Source organism: Setaria italica, chromosome VI, assembly GCF_000263155.2.
Source record: "Setaria italica strain Yugu1 chromosome VI, Setaria_italica_v2.0, whole genome shotgun sequence".
NCBI classification, from domain to species: domain Eukaryota; kingdom Viridiplantae; phylum Streptophyta; class Magnoliopsida; order Poales; family Poaceae; genus Setaria; species Setaria italica.
In genome coordinates this window covers 20733483-20738373 of record NC_028455.1, presented here as the reverse complement: position 1 = coordinate 20738373, position 4891 = coordinate 20733483, and the positions used below count along the sequence as shown (strand labels likewise).

The 4891-nt window shown below is 46.2% G+C and overlaps 1 pseudogene; it reads right to left on the bottom strand.

The window, feature by feature from the left end:
• Window positions 1–1204: 1204 nt before the first annotated feature.
• Window positions 1205–4505, bottom strand: LOC111257608 (annotated as a pseudogene).
• Window positions 4506–4891: the final 386 nt, after the last annotated feature.

Sequence of the window (4891 nt, the reverse complement as noted above, 5' to 3'; positions counted from 1 at the left end):
CTTAAAAATCTAACTTAACAAACTAACTAAAAAATCTACGGTACAAATATAACTTAATTTTCTAGCTTAACACTCAAAATTAGAAATCTATCGAAAAAATATAACTTAATTTTCTAACTTAAAAAAAAACCCTCCCGGCGCTGCCGGCCGGCGCGGCAGCGGACCTCTCGCGCGCGGGGCGGCGGCCGGGCGGCGGGACGGCGGCGGCCGGGGCGGCGAGGATAGCAGCTACCGAGGCGACGAGGACGACGGCGGCCGAGGCGACGACGACGACGGCGGCGTAGGTGGGACGGCGATGAGACGGCAACGAGGGGCGACGAGGGGCGACGAGGATGGAGCCGGCGACGAGGATGGAGCCGGTGGCCAGAGGCGACGAGGGGGCCGGGGGCCGGGCGCGTCGACGGACGAGGAGGGGATCGAGGCGGGCCGGCCGGGGGACGACGACGGCGCAATGGGGGACGTCGACGGCGCAATGGGGGACGACGGCGGCGGCGGCCGGCGAGGGAGGCGGACGAGCAGCGACGGCGGAGAACGCGCGGGACTTGGCGAAAATTTGGCTAAGTGTGTAACTGGCGGGGGGTAGAAGGGAGTACAGTGCCTTTTAACCCCCCCCCCTTTTATCCCGGTTCGTAATGGCACCCGGGACAAAAGGGCCTTTTGTCCCGGGTCCCTTCACCAACCGGGATAAAAGGGGGGGCCTTTTATCCCGGTTGTCGTTTGCAACCGGGAGAAAAGGGAGGCCTTTTGTCCCGGTTGCTGTTAACACCCGAGACAAAAGGTCTTTTTTCCTATTTTTCTTCTCCCGCCTGTTTTTTGGAAATGGATTTTATTTTATCTTTTCACTGCATTTCAGGATGAAAAACAAAACCTTCACAGATTTTGTACATGCAAAAATATATTTAATTAACGAGTAAATTGACAATAAGTATGAATTAATCATTAATTCTATACCAGTTCATTTAGCCTGTAAAATATTTATTTTACTGCATTGCTGTGATCAAGAAATTATTCAATTAAATTATTTCAATGCGCAGAAAAATCCATTTTAGTATGTGGTTAACAATGTTCATGTTTATCTAAAAAATCTTCACCTAACAAATTTAATAACACATGAAATCATACATAGGGTAAATTACAAATTGTATCAATTAATACACAAAGGTCATGTACATTTAACGCATTACAATACAACGTTGTAAAATTTCTTCTTCACGAAAGTTCCTTGATCATGATCGCGGTGTAAGTACGGAGCCTCTTCTTTGGATAGCAGGATGCTTGGATCAACTTCAACGGCGAATGGAGGCATACCATCAAACTGATCATAATCATCTGATTGGTCTGTTTTATCCTCGACTCCCACGATTTTTCTTTTACCTAGAAGAACTATGTGGCACTTTGGCTCCCATGTCTCTTCTGGATTCCTCTTGGGTTTGCTACACATGTCCTTCACACAGAACACCTGATGCACATCATTGGCAAGTACGAATGGGTCATCACTGTATCCAGTCTTGCTCAGATCTACTATTGTCATTCTGTACTGATCTTTGGTGACGGCAGTTAGCTTCACCCAATTGCAAAGAAATAGAGGGATGTACAGCGGTCCGTATTCGAGTTCCCATATCTCCTGTATGAAACCATAATACGACTCCTTGCTATTATTTCTGTCCATGGCATCTATGCGGACACCACTATTCTGGTTCGTGCTTTTCTGGTCCTGGGCTCTCGTGTAAAATGTGTAACCATTTATCTCATAGCCTTGGAATTTGACGATTGTGGTAGCAGGTCCCCTGGCTAACCAGACAAGCTGTGGGTGAATCTCAGAGTTACCCATAAGTTGTTGGTGCAACCAGGAGGGAAAAGTTTCCATGTGATGACGGGTAAGCCAAGCATCGGATTTGGTCGGGTTTTTTGAAACTACCATGTGCCTGTGCTGCTCGATATACGGAGACACAAAGGATGACTGTTGTAGAACAGTGTAGTGTGCCTTGTCGAACAAATCAGTATCATTGCTCAAACTTGATTTCCTTCCAAGGGTGCCCATTCCTCGGAGCCTCCCCTCGTGGCGTGAAGTTGGAACCCCAATCGAGTCAATTGAATCAATAAAATCAACATAAAACTCGATCACCTCCTCTGTTCCATATCCCTTGGCGATGCTTCCTTCTGGACGGGCACGATTAAGAACATAGTTTTTTAGGACTGCCATGAACCTCTCGAAAGGCCACATATTGTGCAGGTATACAGGTCCGAGAATACCAATCTCTTTTACTAGGTGAACCAGTAAGTGCGTCATAATATTGAAGAAGGATGGTGGAAATAACAACTCAAAACTGACAAGACATTGCACCACATCGTTCTGTAGCTTTGATAGCTTGGATGGATCGATTTCCTTCTGCGAAATCGCATTGAGAAACGCGCATAGCTTTACGAGCGGCAACCGGACATTTTCTGGTAGAACACCCCTCAGTGCAACCGGAAGCAACTGGGTCATCAACATGTGGCAGTCATGAGCCTTGAGATTTGTTAACTTCTTTGGTTTCATATTTATTATTCCCTTTATATTCGAGGAGTACCCAGACGGGACCTTCATACTATTCAAGCATTCAAACATGCTATCCTTCTCTTCATTGCTGAGAGTGTAACTGGCAGGACGTAAGTAGTGCTGTCCATTATCTCTTTTTTCCGGATGTAGGTCATCTCATTGCCCCATGGCTTTTAGATCCTGTCGTGCTTCCAATGTATCTTTTGAGGTTCCATAAACACCCATGAAGCCTAGCACATTCACGCAAAGATTCTTCGTCAGGTGCATCACGTCTATTGCGTTGCGAACCTCTAGGATTTCCCAATAAGGTAGCTCCCAAAATATTGACTTTTTCTTCCACATGGGTGCATGTCCGTATCGTCGTTCGGAACAGGTTGGCTACCAAGTCCCTTTCCGAAGACTACATATACATCCTTCATCATCTCGAACACACGCTTTCCATTACGGTGTGCAGGTTTTTTACGATGGTCTGGCGCCCCTTTGAAATGCATCCCGCTCTTTCTCAGCTGGTGGTGAAAAGGAGGAAACGACGATGACCCATATAGACGACCTTCTTACAGTGCTTCAAGTACATGCTGTCTGTGTCGTCTAAACAGTGGGTGCATGCCCGATATCCCTTATTTGTCTGTCCTAAAAGGTTACTCAATGCAGGCCAATCGTTGATGGTTACGAACAACAGTGTTCGTAAATTAAAGATCTCTTGTCTATCCTCATCCCACACACGTACACCTTCTTCCTTCCAGAGCTGTAAAAGGTCATCAACCAACGGCCTTAGGTACACGTCAATGTCGTTGCCGGGTTGTTTTGGGCCTTGGATAAGCGCCGGCATCATAATGAACTTCCGCTTCATGCACAGCCAAGGAGGAAGGTTGAACATACAAAGGGTCACAGGCCAAGTACTATGGCCACTACTCAACTCACCGAATGGATTGAATCCATCAGTGCTTAAACCAAACCTTATGTTCCTTGCTTCAGTTTCAAAGTCTGGGAATGTTCTATCAATTGATCTCCACTGTGCCCCATCTGCGGGGTGTCTCAGCATCTCATCTTCCTTACGGTCTTCTTTGTGCCATCGCATCAACTTAGCATTCGCCTTGTTCCTGAACAAGCGCTTCAAGCGTGGTATTATAGGGAAATACCACATCACCTTCGCGGGAACTCTCTTCTTGGGAGACTGCCCCTCAACATCACCAGGATCATCTCGCCTGATCTTATACCGCAGGGCTTCGCAGACGGGACAAGCATCCAATTTCTCGTATTCATCACCACGATAGAGGATACAGTCATTAGGGCATGCGTGTATCTTCTGAACATCCAATCCGAGAGGGCAAATAATCTGTTTAGCTTCATATGTTGTGGACGGTAATTCATTATTCTCGGGGAGAATCTTCTTGACAATGTTCAACATCCCCTGAAATGCCTTATCGGACACACCATTTTTTGCCTTCCATTGCACAAATTCTAGTGTCGTACCTAGTTTTTTATGGCCCTACTAGCAACCTGGGTACAACAATTTTTGGTGATCATCTATCATGCGCTGCAACTTTGCTGCTTCCTTCTCAGTTTCACAATCTCTGTATGCATCTCGTATCACCTGACCAAGGTCATCAGTAGGGTCATTTTCTGCAAACTCATCTTCATCAGCCTCGCCCATTGTAGTACCTGCAAAAGCTTGACCTGCAACCCAGTCCGGAATGGTGTCATCTTCCTCCTCCTCCTCGCCATCTTCCATTACAACCCCTAGTTCACCGTGCTTGGTCCAAACTAAATAGTTAGGCATGAAACCGTATTTAAACAAGTGGCTGTGAATAGTCCCCCAGGAATCCTTTGAATACTCCTTCCTGTTATTGCATTGGAAGCATGGACAACATACGAACCCATTCTCTGGCTTGTTCGCTTTTGCCACTTCGAGAAAATAATGCAAGCCATCAATAAACGCCTTGCTCCGCCTGTCTGCATTATACATCCATTGCCGGTCCATCTGCATCGTATTACGCATGAAAATGGATTACACTTGACAATGGATTACGCGTGAAAATCGATTAAAGATCCAAACAACATGGTACAATACAACAACATGAAGATCCAAATACACATATTTAATTAAAGTCCCAAACAACATGATACAATACAACAAGCCATCCACTGGTTATTATCAAGGAGGACTTTAAGCATCTTTGGACGGTGAAGACGAAGGTTCCGCTGACCCAACCTCATCTTTAGGTTTATTTGTGCCGCCTGAAATGGTAGTACTAAGTGGACGTGAAACACTCGGGACTGAGGGTGGAGCATAACGACCACCAAAAGGAGGTTCCTGACCCGTGGCAACAGCTTCTTCATGATGTTGCTGCA